Below are 16,662 nucleotides of genomic sequence, written 5' to 3'. Positions count from 1 at the left end.
TGGGGATCGTCCATCTGTTCAGTCAGATTGTTTCTTCAGAGCCGTGCGGTTGTGTGTGTTCGGCAAGCTGAAAATATCTCTTCTGTTCCACTCACCTCTAAAAGAGAGCTTTCCTGTTGGATCTATGGCACATTGCCAGCGGCTTTCTCCTTCCTCTGCATGCCAGTACAATCCACGCCCCTGGGCGCTTCAACAGTTTCTAAAAGATCATACAACTCCTCTAAAAGAGTAATAATTTCTCTAAAAGAGTAAACAAATTGCCGTTGATCGTCTTTTTTTTAAAGACGTGTCTTTATCAAGATGCCCTTCTGCCTTTGTGTTGTTTCCGGATGCAGCAGATATCTCTCCACTTCTGACAGCCATATGCGCTGCCTTGTGTGTCTGGGTCGCGATCACACCGAAGCAGCATATGTGGATGGTTCATGTACTCATTGCGGTAACCTGACCATGGCATCCTTGCGGTCGCGGCTTTCCTTTCTCAAGGGAAATGCCCCTCCAGCCGCCCCCCGCATTGCCCCTTCTTCCCACGGGATTGAGGACGACCCAGCTGGCGATGGAGGTGATTTGGGGAGTTCAGCATGCGCGGTTTCGTCGAGTAAATCTCCACGAACCACCTCCCCCCATCACGCTCGATTTCTTCTGTCCGGCTCGACGTAAGTCTGGCTCACCTCACGGCCAGTCTGATGCTCAGATGTCTGATTTGCTTGCCCGGGCCACCATGCACATGGGACTGGACTGGAACCCTCCATCCTCCCCTCAACCTTCACAGCTAGATGATTGGTTCCTCTGGTCAGGGCGCCGCTCGAATAAACGTGATTGATTCAAGGAATGCAAGAAACTTTTATATCAATGGAAGACCTGCACTGATGTTTCCGGCCATACTGAGAATAGATACTAAGGATGGCCGCAAGATATTTACATGCCCACAAGTGAAATCTTTCATAAAATCAATGGACTGAGAAAGTCATGGTTTGTTTATCACGTTGCTCCCAAGTGAGCATACACTTTTTATTTTAATGTTTCACCTAGTGGCTGGAGTTTGTTTTGTGGAATAACACTCTTTTGGTACAGTTGTGGATGAATCTGCTCATTCTTTGTGCTTATGCCTCCTATTGGCTGGAGTTTTTTTAGAGTATTTTTTGCAGGACATAGGAAGGATTAAGTAATCTGCTGTACTCATGAACAGCCAGCTCACCGAACATTCGTTTGACTGTCTGAGGAAACTGAAAGTTTTTTTTTGTTTATGTGCTGGAGCTAGTTTTGTGGAAGAACACACCTTCGATACAGTTTTGAGAATTAATCTACTAATTCTTGTGTTTATTCTGCCTATTGGCTGGAGTTTGTTTTAGAGATTATCTTTTGTTGTGTAATTCTGTCTCACATAATTTGTAAAGAATCACCGGAGCAATCTGATGGTAAAGTTGTCACAGGGGCTCACAAAGGCACACATGGACTGTATGACTTTAGAGGGATGGATGTCGGTTGGCACTGTCGTGCGTGGGGTTAATGTGCATGTTTTTCTTTTTTATGTTTGTTTGGTTCTGGGGGAATTTCGGGGTTTGACTGTTGCACTAATGGGGAATGTGGTCCTTATAATTAAATTTTTGACACACAATCTATTATTTCTGATATGTCAAAATTTTAAATATTAATATGAGTGCATTATCTCTCTCCAAGTGGATTGTGAATGGGTTGGGGCACCCCATAAAAGAAGGACTTAAAGAAACGCATCTTTCCCTGCAGGAAGCTGAAAAATTTAGGAAGATATGGTGTGGACATGTTTTCTTTAGTGGTGGCTTGAGTAGGGGGGAGTCATTACATTGATAAGTAAACATCTACAATTAAAATGTCTCAAACAGATTTAAGATACATTTGGAATAGTCATTATTGTAGCAGAAATTCAGGGGCAAAGTTTGATTTTGGCTAATATTTATGCACCTAACGTTGATGAACAGGGCTTTTTTATAGATCACGAAGGGATGTTGCAAGCTGCTACTCCCCTCATGCTATAATATTGGGAGGAGACTTTTGTTAGGCTCAGTCCTCGATCATAGTGAAGCAAAAAGCCCCCTTGAGCAACATTGACGCTTCACAGGATGTGTAAAAAATCTAGGTCTTACAGATATTTGGAGACTTTTAAACCCAACTGGGAAGGACTAAATGTTTTCATCAGTCCATACGATTTTATCTAGAATAGATTTATTTTTATATATATATATATCTTCTGTTTGGATTGCTCAATTGGAAACATCTTATTCTCAGATCATGTCCTGGTGAGTTTAGAGATGTTGCTGCATATGGAGAAAAATAACTCCTAAAGTTGGTGCTTTAATGTATTCCTTTTTCAAAATTCTGATTTCCAACAAATTTTAAAGGCTGAAATCAATGTTTGTATGGAGACCATCTGGTCCTCAGTATCCTCTGTGGGTGTGGCTTGGAAAGCAGAGAGAGCCTTTTTTTTATCATTCCCTCACTGAAATCTGCTGTTGGTAAGGTATTCATCTATTGATGAGGATATTAGAAGGTTTATGGTTTCATTAGAACTCCCTAAACTGATGATGAAGCAAAAAAATTCTCTTGATTCTGAGATAAACTTGGAGGAGCTTAGCGAGGTTATTAAGGCCTAACCTTCCTTCCCTCCGGGGCCAGATGGCTTTACCGCCAAGTTTTTTAGATCTTATGCAACAGAATTGGCTCCACTTTTGTTAGAAGTTTATATGGAATCATTAAAGATTGGAAAGCTTCCGCCAACCATGACACAAGCACAGATCAGTCTGATTCTTAAAAGAGACAAAGATCCAATTGAGTGTAAGAGATACAATCCAATTTCCCAGATCCAGCTAGACGTTAGAATATTGTCAACATTTTTTGCTAACCGATAAGTAAAGATCTGACATCTCTGACATATTGATCAGTTGGGGTTTATTCAGGGCTGCAGCTCTTCTGACAACATTAGTCAGAGGTGAATGATTAGACTCTGGTCACGGCCATCTCACTTGATGCTATAAGGCGTTTGATATGGTAGAATTTGGTAGAATCGATTTTGGAAATATACGGGTTCGGGAAGGTAGTCCGGTAGTGGCGGTACAAACAAATTAATTTCAAATTAATTTCAGATTATTTTACTCTGGATAGGGGCACCAGGCAGGGTTGCCCTCTTTCCCATTATTGTTCTGTCTTGCCCTGGAACCATTAGCAGCCTTGATAAGAATGGAAGATGATTTTCCAGGGGTGGTGGAGGGAGGTGTGGCGCATAAGTTTTTGCTTAATGCAGATGATATTTTATTATTTGTCTCCGACCCCACTAGATCTATGCCTTGCCTCCACAGAATTATTAATTCCTTTTCTAAGTTCTCAGGAGACAGAGTCAACTGGTCTGAAGTCGGAAGCTTTAGCTCTCACAGTGTACTGCCCGGTAACGGCTTTCTAGCCGGGTGCCTTCCATTGGCATTAAGTATTTGGCCATTTTATTCCCAGAAAATTTTGCTGATTTAGTGATTTAGAGTTATTTTGATCTGTTAATAAAAAGGATTTTGAGCGATGTGAACAGGTGAGCTTCATTACATTATCTATGATTGGGAAGGTTAATGTTATTAAAATTAATTGTATTCCAAAATTTAACTACCTGTTACAATCTCTCCCTGTAGATGTTCCCCTTATTTCAAGCAATTTGATAGCATAGCGAAGTCCTTCATTTGGAATGGTAAGCATCCCAGATTACATTTAAATGAGTTACATAGGCATAATGACAAAGTGGGCTAGGCTTGTTTTTTATTATGCATTCGGTCTCAGACATTTGGCTCATTGGTCACTTCCACCTGAGAGAGCCCCTTCCTGGTTTTGTATTGAACAGAAGTTATTGCCTCTATTTCGTCACTGCAAAGCCCATCTATCAAACTAATTGGAGAAGTTAAGTTACACCCTGTTAGCTCGCATTTGCACTTCAAATGGACAGAGGTGTCCAGAGTGTTTATTTCAGACATTTATTTAAATGTTGCCTTGAGCTTATGGCTGAATCCTGAATTATGTATTAATAAGTCCACTTTCTGCTGCTCAGACTGAATTGTGGGGTGGGTTTACTGCACTCGGTGACATCTGTGAGAGTAGAATATTGAGATCTTTTGAAAATTTGTTCCAAAATTTGTAGGTATTCACAGCTGTGCCACCTGCTCTGTACTGTTTTTGAGATTAGCATACACCCCACTAAAGTGAAAGATACTCTGGGAGAGGTGATTACTGCTTTTGGAAAAGGCCATCAGGCATCATTGTTTTTCTCCCTGCTAATTCAGAGTCTGGGGGACAGAGCTTTAACTTCTCTCAAGAGACTATGGGAGAACGATTTAAACTTGGTATTGGAGGAGGGAGTGTGAGCTAGGATTCTAAAAAACATCAAGTCTGCAGCTAGAGATGTAAGGTGCACCTTATGCAATTTAAAATTTTACATAGATTTTAATGGACCCCCTCCAGATTGTATAGGCTTGGTCTTAAAGACACACCCACCTGCTGGCAATGCCAATCAGAATATGGAGACACAACCCATGATTTTGGGGGTGTGGTAAGGTCCAAGAATTTTGGTTGAAGGTACAGAGTTTTGTGTGTGACGTGTTGTGCACTCAAATTTTGCTCTGCCCCAGACTCTGTACATTTGGAGGATAAGTACATACAAAATTGGGTTTTGACCAGTGTTATGATTGGCAGGCAGGTTATTTTAAGGGGATTATTAATTGAAAAAAATGTGAATCTAAAGAAGCAATCCTTGATATATGTTGGCCCAAAGCAACCCATAAACACATCAAATGAAATATTCTGACACAGACACAATAAATGGCCCTATCAAAGTACACCAAATCAATAAACACGAAGGCCGTAATTAACCTATGTGTACCTAAATTGCAAAACCAATACAGCAGATAATGGGTATATCAATAATTTCATAATGAAACATTGAAACAATCTAAATAAAATGCAAGCACAAATGCCTAGATGGACAATCTGAGCACTAATGTCTATTTCCTCTTTTTCTTTCCTCCATGGTGCCGCTGTGCTATCATGAGTGACATCACATTGGTTATGCTCCAATGAGCTTCCATTTGAAACATTTGCTAGTAATGACAGCATTGGCAATTTTGGCCTAACTAAGACAAATGTGCTAATGAAGGTCTGGTGTCATGGCGGTGTTAACATCAGCCCATTGGAATGCTGGGAACGATAGCATGAGGGGGGCATTGTCTCTTTCCCGCCAGGGTCATTATGCTAATGAAAGCTAATTTGTGAAGCCTAGCATTGTATCATAGCTTACAACGACTGATTGCTCCAATTTGTTCCACTGCTGACATGAGGCAGCCTGTCATGAAATTCAGGAAAAGCAGCATGTTTGGATGGAATGACAGGTGTGTGTATGTGTGTGAGTTGTAATGCGATGGATGTGTGGTACCCTTCTAAAAAATAAATTGGCAGTACTACAGCACAGTGATTGTATCAGCTGGTAATACCATAGAAAATTGATGCACCATAGTATTACATGCTGAGACATATTCATTGTGTTTGCATGGTACTCCAAGGTACAGCAAAGAATTACATGATATACCTTTGTAATTGGCCAAAAACATGGTCTTAATATGGTAGGGTTTAAAAAAACAAACATTATCTGCATTACCATTGTACCACGTCCAAAAACATTGCAATGGTAATATCATGTTTTTTTTTATTTTTTATAGAACATATGAAGTATATGTCCCCCCAAAAATTGCCTGGTTTTAACATCTTACAATTGGAATATATCACTGTCATACATCTTATAATATCGAAAATGTTAAAAATAGGGTTAAGGGTTAATTATATGGTTAAATTGCTAATGGCATTACTATGGTACCATGTCCAAAACCCATAGTGATGCTGTGGTGAATGTAAAACAAAATGGCATTAATATGGTACTGTGTCCAAAACACATGGTAATACTATGGTGAATGTCAAAATATGTAATTACTATGGTACCATGTCCAAAACCCATGGTAATACTGTGGTGAATGTCAAAATATGTAATTACTATAGTACCATGTACAAAAAACATGGCCATACTATGGTAAATGTACAAAAGCATGCATTACTATATCTAAGAATATGACAAAATGATAGTAGTATAATATAATATTACAAAACTAAACATGACTGTACCATGGTATCATGTCCAAAAAGATTGGTAAAACCATGGTACTTTTGTCATGATCCTGTCATTCTGTCAGTCTGGGTTTTTGTCTGACAGGACCGTGGAATTATCATTGCATGTATGTCTTGTGTTCCGTTGAGTGCACGTTTCAGTCATATTCCCTGCTGTGCGCTCTTCGGTCCGTCTTGTTTCATGTCTGGAGTATGGGGTCCTAACTTCCTGTCTGGTTCAGTTTCATTCTGTGTCGGGACCCGGACTCTCATGCGCCATGTCTGTCTGATATTGACGTGGGTGCATCATGCTTATGGCATTTTGGCAGCATGCACTCGTGTCAATAGTTTATGTCTGTCTCTCGTGAACATGGGTATGCCTCGCTTTGTGGTCGCGTTGTGCTACGTGTCCGGGCGCGTGCTGTCTTCACATTGTGCTGAGGTTTGGTCACTTCGATTGTGTGTGGCCAAACCCTCGCACAGGTGTCCTGTTTTGTTTTTTCGCCTGTCACGTGCACCACGTGGCGTTTACCTCGCAATGTATGCTCAGGTTTTGTTTAGTGTGAGAATGCATGGCATCACTTTGTTTGCCGTTGCTACTCATTGTCTCGATTTGTTTGTCGGTTGGCATGGGAGTATATTGCCTTCTTGTCTTGACGATGTGCGTTCATGCCATTCAGGTGCTTTGTTGTCTTGTGAGAGCATGTGGCTTTGTTTTGTTTCTTTATCTATATACCCACCCCTTAACTTCTCTCCCTGGTTTCCCTCCCTATCTGTTGTATTTTATGTTTTATATTAGTGCTTGTTTTGACTGTCTTTTGTATTGTTTGATGTTCCCATTTTGGGACGGAATCACGACAACTTTTTGTTGCTGTAAGAATAGTTTTCTTTTACATCCTATGATGTCTTCAACAACACACACCATTGCATCACTACAATAAAACATATGTAGAGGGAGGGCAAGAGAATTTGAAGAAAAGTTGAATCTGGAATCTTGGAATGAACCACCACATCCTCACACAGTTCTACACCAGTACTGTAGAGAGCATCCTGACTTGATGCATCACCGCCTGGTACGGCAATAGCACCGCCCACAACCGCAAAGCTCTGCAAAGTGAGCTTCCCTCCCTCCAGGACATATATAACAGGCGGTGTGTGAAAAAAGCTCGGAGGATCATCAGAGACTCCAGCCACCCAAGTCATGGTCTGTTCTCACTGCTACCATCAGGCAGGCGGTATCGTAGCATCAGGACCCACACCAACCGACTACATGACAACTTCTTCCCCCAAGCAGTCAGACTGTTGAACACTTGATCTATCAGGATCAATAATCAGCACTGCACTTTATAATCTATAATCTCACACTGGACTGTCAACATATTCTCCTCAATACAACTACTTTATATATATATATATATATATATATATATATATATATATATATATATATATATATATGAAATATATATATTTCATATACTCTTTACTTTATTGCATTGTATATTGTGTATTCTATATTGTGTGTATTGTTTACTGTACATTGTATATAATTATTGTGTTGTGTAAGTATGTGTCCATTGATATGTAAATTGTTGTTGTGTAAATATGTTGTTTATTGTAATTGGTTTATGTCTCATCACTGTCATGACTGCTATGTTGCTCGGAACTGCACACAAGAATTTCACCTACTGTTGCACTTGTGTACATGGTAGTGTGACAATAAAGTGATTTGACTGATTGATTTGATCTCATGAAAATGTCCAGATTATATATATCAAGCCAAAATGGAAAGAGATAAACTATATTTAGCATAACGCAAATTAAGTATATCATAAGATCATTACAATATTTTCCATTGGGATATAATTTTGAATTAAAAAAAAAATTAAAATGTAATTTTTTTTAGATTAAATAAATGTATACATTACCATACTAAGTATACATCATAGTATTTGTTTTGCTTAATATGAAGAAGACATTTTATTTAGACTGTATGTCTGTAATGCAAGAAAAAATCTTAATGGTCCTGAACTTCTTTTTCTTGATACAAATCATGATGTTTTCTTTCTTTTGATTTTTGGGAGAAATACGACTCCGACATTTCTTTGTGAGATTCACTAGAAAAGTGATGATAGCTGCAAAGACAGAAAATTGTTGAACAGGAAAAACACCTGCTACTGCACTGATCTGTGAAGGTCTGGCATACACTTGAAAAAAAATATTCACTTATTGCTTACAGATCTGTATTTTCATGTTTGTCAAAAAAGTTAAAAAGATTGATGGTTTAGCAGTTTCATCCCATTTCCATAAAAAATTCCCAGTGTATTGAAAAACCCCACATATATTACTAAAAGAAAAACACTATGCAGATAAATAAGACCATAACAAAACAAAACACTCAAACAAATTGTAATATCTCCTTGATTTAAGGTTGTGTATTATCTACGTCTGCGTATTGTCTCAAACCGCAGGCAAACAAGGTGAAACCAAGAAGTAATTTTCCCCTCAGATGGATCGCATGATTTATATCAGAACAGGGCTTATGTGAATGCCGCGGATGAACTAGTGGGCTCCTTCTGTAGGGCGAAAGGTTTAATGCTGTACCCAGAATTTAGCTTCATTCCACGCAAATAAAATTTGAATTGTTCAATAAGGAGCCAACATCTTGGGAAAATAAGCAAGACACACCATGAAATTGGACTGTCAGAGAATGAAGCACAGGTGCACATACAAATGTCCCATTACACTTTATTGTGTACACACACACACAAATACACATAGGCACAGGCACTTAAATGTCAGGATCCTGTCACTTTGTCAGTCATGTTTATTTGGGCAACAGGATCCTGTGTTCTGTGTTTGCGTTTTCATGTTCGGAGCATGGTGTCTGGGTCCTGACTCTTCAGCCTAGTTTGGTTTTGTTCTGAGTCGGGGTCCGGACACTATTGCTCTATGTCTCGTCTTTTGTGAGCGCATAGCTTCAGGTTTGGTTCTCTTGCCATACACTCTTCAGTCAGTCTTCAGTGTTGTGTGAGTGCACATGGCTGTGTTTAGTTCTTCATCAGCATGTGCACTCAAGTCTGTTTTAGTCTCTTGTGTTAGCACATGGCTTTGTGTTTTTCTGCCATGTGCTTCCCCGACCCCGCCTCCTTGTTACTCTTATCACTCTCCCTAGTTTAGTCCTTGTTATGTTAAACATATTCACCTGATTTCCTTTTTTTGTTCTTCCATTTAATAAAATCTTATTTTTCACTCATTCCTGCAAGTGGGTCCTCATTCCTGATTCATCCTGTGACACTTAAAGTCAAGTCAAGTCAAGTGGTTTTTATTGTCGTTTCAACCATATACAGTAAGTACAGTACACAGCAAAACGAGACAACGTTCCTCCAGGACCATGGTGCTACATAAAAACAACATAGGACAAACACAGGACCACATGAGACTACACAACTAAATAAAATACCTATTTAAAATACCTATATATACTTATATACCTATATAAAGTGCACGTAAACATGTGCAAAAAGTACAGGACAATAGGCACAGTGAGAGACAGTGCAGCGCCGACCAGTACACAGTAATGCAAGGTGCTGTTAAATGTTATAATGTTATAAACATGACATGTTTCTCAGCAGAGTGAAATGTATTAAACAATCCTTTTTTATAAGAGGACTCATAATCAAAGCAGCATAAACATGCATACATTGGCCTACATAAGCAGATGCCTTTTAAGGCAGCATTCCAAATTAAATGGAACCTCATAAGATATCAATTTGGAAAGCTTTTGGCATCTGCTTTGGGCGTCATTTAAATGGCTGTCCTTGAGAAGTGCACTTGATTTGACTTACAATTGTGTTTGGAGTTGGCATGTTGCTAAGCATTATTTTATAAAGTATAATCATTTTTAGAAGCTAAAAAAGATCTATCAAAAGAGTTTTTGGTTGATATTTTTGGGCTTTTAATGAATTATAAGTATATTTATCAATAATATGTATCAACTAGGGTTTATCAATCGATTAAATCTGATTAATTACATGACATGGCAGTTAATTAAATTAATCAAAATGAATTGCATATATCAATATTTGCAGAGAAAAGACCCTAAATAAAGCTAATTAAATATAAATAATATAGTGCATAATAATTATAATTGTTATATCTATTGGCCTATATTAACATTTTTTTTTACATATTCAGACTGATATATTTTGCATTATTATGGAAGCCACATCAAGCATTGATTAAACAATACAAAAAGTGCCTTTAAAAGTCAATATGTTTGTCAACAAGCCATTGAACATTTTACAAATGAGTTTGTCAGTCTGTGCTATTCTTAGCGGAAGTGTACTTGTGTTCCGTCTGCTTTTGGAGCATCTTACTTGTTTCGTCTTCATAAATGCTGCATTTTTAGAATTGTGTGTCCAGTTAAAAGTAGTTGATATTTTAAAAATCACATTTTGGAATACTGGCTCTCAATCTGTGGCTGTGCTGCTTGTGAGGTATTTTGAGGTGCACTGACTGCTACCTGCTGACATAAAGTTACATATAGTCTACTTCAAGCCTGAATTGCTCCGCTGGTGTGAAATTCATACTTTTATTACAGAATTTAAATAGGGTCATGAATCATGATTAATTGTGATAATTCAATTTTTAAGTAATTGCCAAAAACAAAAGAACTCTGAGAAGAGCGCTTAAGAGACCTGTTTGAAAGTGGAGATTTATAGTATGGCTAATTTAATGTATATTTTCACTGAGCTCACCACATATGCAACTACGATTGTAACATTTTGTAACGATGTTGCTACTGGCACTGGCAATGACAAAGACGATGAAGTAAAGAACCCAAGTGCAAATTTATTCCAACGTGTATTCCATAAACCTTAACTACAAACATGAAGTAAACATAAACATGTACTTGACATAACAGAAACTTGGCATGGCTAAACTAGACTTCAACAATCAATACCTGACAATGGACAAAGGAAAACATGAGGCTTAAATACATGACAAGGGAGAACACATGAGCAACAAACACTAATAACTCTTAACAAAATAAGACAATCAACCAATGAAAACAAGACACATGAACATGGAGGGAAATGCAGATGTAATCAGTAAGTGAAACCTTCTATTTAACTCCCTTACATATAAAAACATATGCATAAATATAAGAAAAATTATGACTGTTTGCACCTTGTTTAAATAAGTGGAACCAGAAAAATATAAATATTGTATACTATACATACAAACATTTTTGTAGATTTTATTCTGTTTTCAAGTATAATTCTTCACTAGACAAAAACATTTTTGTGTGACGAAGGGGCAGCCGCTAAATGTGGCAGGGTAGAGACAGAACCGCCGTCCGCCGACCGCCTGCAGCGGGAGAACCCCTGCCAGGGGCTGGGGAGACCCCTTCTGTTCCCGGAGAACATGGCGGGGCTTTCCAACCACCAGGGACTGGAGGAGTGGATGAGGACCAAGCTGTGGCATATCTGAGAACCAGCGGGTAAGAATTATTTTTTCTCTCTCTCTCCCATTGCCGCATTGGCCTTTTCCATCTCTTTTAAGTTTTACTGTGTTTTTTGGTTGTTGAGGGTACTACACTGTTACAGGAAGTACCCCCCAATTTTTATTATTTCTGTTTCCCTCCCCTTGTCCCCTCCCTCATCCAGGTGGATGGGGATGACCTGCCGGTAGACGGGGCTTTGGGCTCGCCCTCCGCCAGGGAAAGAGGGGGGAGGGATGTACGTCATTCCGGGGGCTCCCCTGCCTGAGAGAACGAGGGAGGAATGTGGCAGGGCGGATTATACACACCCGGTCCCCTATCAGGCTAATCAAGCCTCTGATAGGGATAAAGGCTGACTGCGGAGTATTGTGCGGAGAGAGAGATCGTTTACGGACATGTCCGTTGTGTGTGTGTTGTTGTCTTTTTAAGTTTATCATTAAAACTATTATTTATATATATTGTCAAGCCGGTTCTCGCCTCCTCGTTTCCATTGGACCCCTTTACACACCCCCTATTTTAATCATTATTGTTTCCCTCCCCCTGTCCCCTCCCAGATTCAGGAAGGCAGGGATGACCTGCCAGCAGATGGGGCATAAGGCATGCCCTCCCCCAGGGAAAGGGGGGGGGGGGTGTACGTCATGGTGGGGGCTCCCCGGCCTGAGAGAACGAGGGAGGAATGTGACAGGGCGGAGTAATATAAAAACTCTGCCAGTACAATGTTAAAAATACATTCTCTGAAAAAACTAAATATCATATGCAGTGTTGTGTCTGAAACAAGATTTATCTAATTGATCTTGTTTTAAGGATTTTTTGATATTTTTACAGAAAAACAATACAAAAAATATGATTAAGAATATGATTTTTGCCATAATATCAAAGGTCTTACTAGAAAAAATGATAACAAATATGATTGTGCCTGGTAACATGTGCATGTAAAATGGCTAGAAATAGCAATTTAGCTTAGAGTAAAGCTAAAAAATAAGTAAAGTTTATTTCTATTTCTTCTGCTCCAAACTTACTTCTCTGTCTGCCATATGAATGTAACACATCATAAAAAAAATGTTTCATCGATGTTCAAATGCACTTTGGATTGCATCATTTATATGTATAAATGTTTTCTATCAGAAAGAACTAAATATTAAATGAAACAAATGACAATAAAATGCAAAGAAATCTCTCCAGTAATCAAAATACTTTTTGAATGTAACTGTATTCTAATGACCAATTATTTAAATTGTAACTGTAGTGGAATACAGTTACTTATATTTTGTACTTTAAGAACGTAATCCGGTTACATGTATTCCATTACTCCCCAACACTGGTAATGCTGCATTGTGCAACCTTCATCCAGTCCAGAAAAAAAACAGGGCAAACTTTTTCTTCATTTCATGATATACAGTACATCTCGATGAATCTTCACTCGCTGCATTCCCAGGGCTAAGCAGGAAGCTTGCGCCCTTGTAATTTGAATGTTAATGTTCCAAAGGCGGATTAAGTTTTCCTGTCTTTTTCCTCAACAGTAAGGTAAAGGAAGACTAACACCTTTTTTTATGTAACCACCGTGGGCCCCTTTTAGAGGAGATGAATATTTCTGCCTTCCTCTGTTCATTTCCATTTTTAATCTAATTCGGTCTGATTGATGGGCCGTAAGGAAAAACATCAGAGAACTGGATAAAACTTTCAGCTCTTAGACTTAGTCATGTAATAACCAAAGGGGCAAAAGAACGTTGGTGTATTTGTTCATTGCTTACATGCAAAAACGTACTTTATTGCTTCTTTCACTGTAAAATGTAAATTTTGATGGATTTGGCAGGGACTATCAGAGCTATTTAATTGTTTTTGCAGGTTTCTGTCAACATAAAACTAAGAAAGGTACAAAATGCTGCAAAAACCATAATCTTATGTATTTTTGTCCTAAAAATAAGATACATTTAGCCCATTGAAAAAATGTTGTGTGCATTTTTTTTAATGCAGTGACAACATTAAGTAAGCCACTGCTCAGTTTGTTTGAGCATCCTAGCCATCCCAGCAACATTGGCTTAACCAATGGCATGAGTTTGGGGATGACATTATCTCTTTGTCCAAACTATGGAAGAAAAAGGTAATGTTCAGGAAACTTGTTTGAATTATCGTGCTAATAGTGACGCAGAAGTTAGACATTTAATATTTAAGCATAAGCCTTTCTAAATTTGGCTGGATATATGCTCAACAAATTTAAACAAAACAATCGGACAACAATACTTTAAGATCATAAAAAAATCCTAATATTTTATGCAATATTATTTCTCTAGTAAATGTATCTTGTTAAAATATTTTTTTTTTATATTTGTTTCCTGGAAAACAAGATAAAAAACACTGATTAAATTAATATAAAAAAATCCTTGTGTATGTGAGAACACGTGGCAATAAACCTCATTCATCAGAATCAAAAACAAGTGCACACAGAACATTACAGTGAGACACAGAATATAAAACAAGGTAAGAGTATAAATAGACATGAAATAATAGGACATATAACAGAATGGCGTATGTACATATGCAAGTGGTAATGTATGTGCAAGGTAGGAGTATGCACAGTTATTTAATTAAATATGTGAATTTACATATTGTAACAATATTGCAGCAATTGGCAATGACTATGACGAATATGATGATGTAGGAATGATGAACCCAGGTGCAAATTATTTTTCAAGAGTGAAATCTGTAAACCATAAACCCAAACATGAACAAAAGACTTGACTTGACTTGACTTGACATAAAACTAGACTTGGCTTGACTTTGCTTGAACCAATCAACAAAGTTACATTCACAATACCTGAAACTAGACAATGGCAAACATGAGGGCTTAAATACAAAGACATGGATAACAGGTAAACAAGACAACCAATCACAAGACTAAACTATAAACAAGATAACAAGACTCAATGAACTACAACCAATGAAAACAAGACACATGCACAGGGGAAACACATGACAAGATCCCTCATGACCAGAACAGGAATTAAACTAGAAAATAAAAGACATGAATACAAGAGCAAAACATATAAACGTGACACATATGCACATGCAATATGTTTTTACTTTATTGCACAATGGGGGAGTCCGGACGGAATTTAATTGTTCATAAGGAAAATGGCCTGAGGGTAAAAACTGTTCTTGTGCCTGGATGTCCTGGTGCTCAGTGCTCTGTAGCGCCAACCAGAGGGCAACAGTTCAAAGTTGGCAGGGTGTGTAGGGTCCAGAGTGATTCTACCTGCACGTTTCCTCACACTGGAGACGTACAGGTCTTGGAGGGTGGGCAGGGCGGCACCAATAATACTCTCAGCAGTCCTGACTGTCCGTAGTTTCCTTCTGTCTGATTTAATGGCTGCACCAAACCAGACAGTTATAGATATACACAGGACAGACTCAATTATGGCCAAGTAGAACTGTGTCAGCAGCTCCTGTGACAGGTTGAACTTCCTCAGCTGGAGAAGGAAGAATAGCCTCTTTTGGCTTTCTTCACAATGGAGTGTGGGGGGTATTTCTCCTGAAGTCCTCTATCATCTCTGTTTTGAGCGTGTTCAGCTCAAGGTTGTTGTGACCACACCAGACAGCCAGCTGGTCAACCTCCCGTCTGTATGCAGACTCATGGCCGATGACTGTGGTGTCGTCTGCAAACTTTAGGAACTTGACAGTAGGGTCTTTTGCAGTGCATTCATTTGTGTACAGTGGAGATAGAACGCATCCCTGAGGAGCACCAGTGCTAATAGCGAGGGTCCCGGATGTAAGTTTCCCAGTCTCACTAGCTGCTGCCAATCTGCCAGAAAGCTGGTGATCCATTGACAGACTGGGGTGGGCACGGAGAGCTGGGTCAGTTAGGTTGAGAGAAGATCAGGCATAATGATATTGAAGGCTGAACTGAAGTCCAAAAATAGGATCCTTGCATAAGTCCCAGGACTGTCAAGGTGTTTCAGTATATAATGCAGATCCATATTGACAGCATCATCCACAGACCTATTTGCTCAGTAAGCAAACTCAAGGGAATCAAGCAGGGGTCTAGTGATGTCCTTCAGATAGGCCAAAACCACTCTCTCATACAACTTCATGACCACAGACGTGAGAGCAACAGGTCTGTAGTTATTAAGTCCTGTGATTTTGGCTTTTCTGGGTACCGTAACTATGATGGAGCAATTGAAGCAGCAAAGAACTTGGCTTGTTTTCCAGTGAAACATTTACTTGAGAAACAATATTGCACAAAATATTAGGATTTAAAAAACAGGCTTTTCCTGCTTTCCGGTAACAGACAGAGCAAATAAATATACATGATCTGCATTGATCTGAAATGGAACATGAACTTCACAAAAAAGGTTCCAAATTCACGCCCCATTATGGCAAATGGAAAATATACTGGGGCTTTATTTGATGGCAGATACAGGCCTCTAAATCCATCAAAAGCTTTAACATGTACTGCAGTGGGCCCTCGAGTCAGGTCACTCCCTCAATAACCCTTTAAAGTGCCAAATAGAAGCCATTTTTCTCCATGACATTATATAGTGTGATCAAGACAAAAAAACTACTCCAAATCTAAGCCTAAGGGTGCAAAGAGCACTCAATGTCGGTCTTTGAAGCGCTACTCTGAGGTTCACTCTAAATTCAACCATCTAAATTGTATTTAGCTGAAGGACAGTATTTCGCTCGTTGGTTCATTATCTCTTGAAAGGGGTCTTGGGCCTGTCTGACAGTTTCCTGCTAGCTGTCACTAACAGATGTGTGATGAGATTTGAATTCTCTTTGCAGATTTGATTGCTTTTTAAAAAAAATAAACTTTTATAAGTTCACCCTGAATTAAGGGTGATTAAAGGGTTAGTTCACCCGAAAATGAAAATGTTGTCACCATTTACTCAAATGTAATTCCAAACCTGTATGACTTTTTATTCCACAGAAGATCACAAGGAGATTTTAGGTGAAATGTTCATACCACATTTTTACAATTCAGTGAAAGTGAATAGAAATGGACA

This window comes from Xyrauchen texanus, chromosome 13 (genome assembly GCF_025860055.1).
Source record: "Xyrauchen texanus isolate HMW12.3.18 chromosome 13, RBS_HiC_50CHRs, whole genome shotgun sequence".
Lineage (NCBI taxonomy): Eukaryota > Metazoa > Chordata > Actinopteri > Cypriniformes > Catostomidae > Xyrauchen > Xyrauchen texanus.
This window is presented reverse-complemented; position numbering follows the sequence as displayed.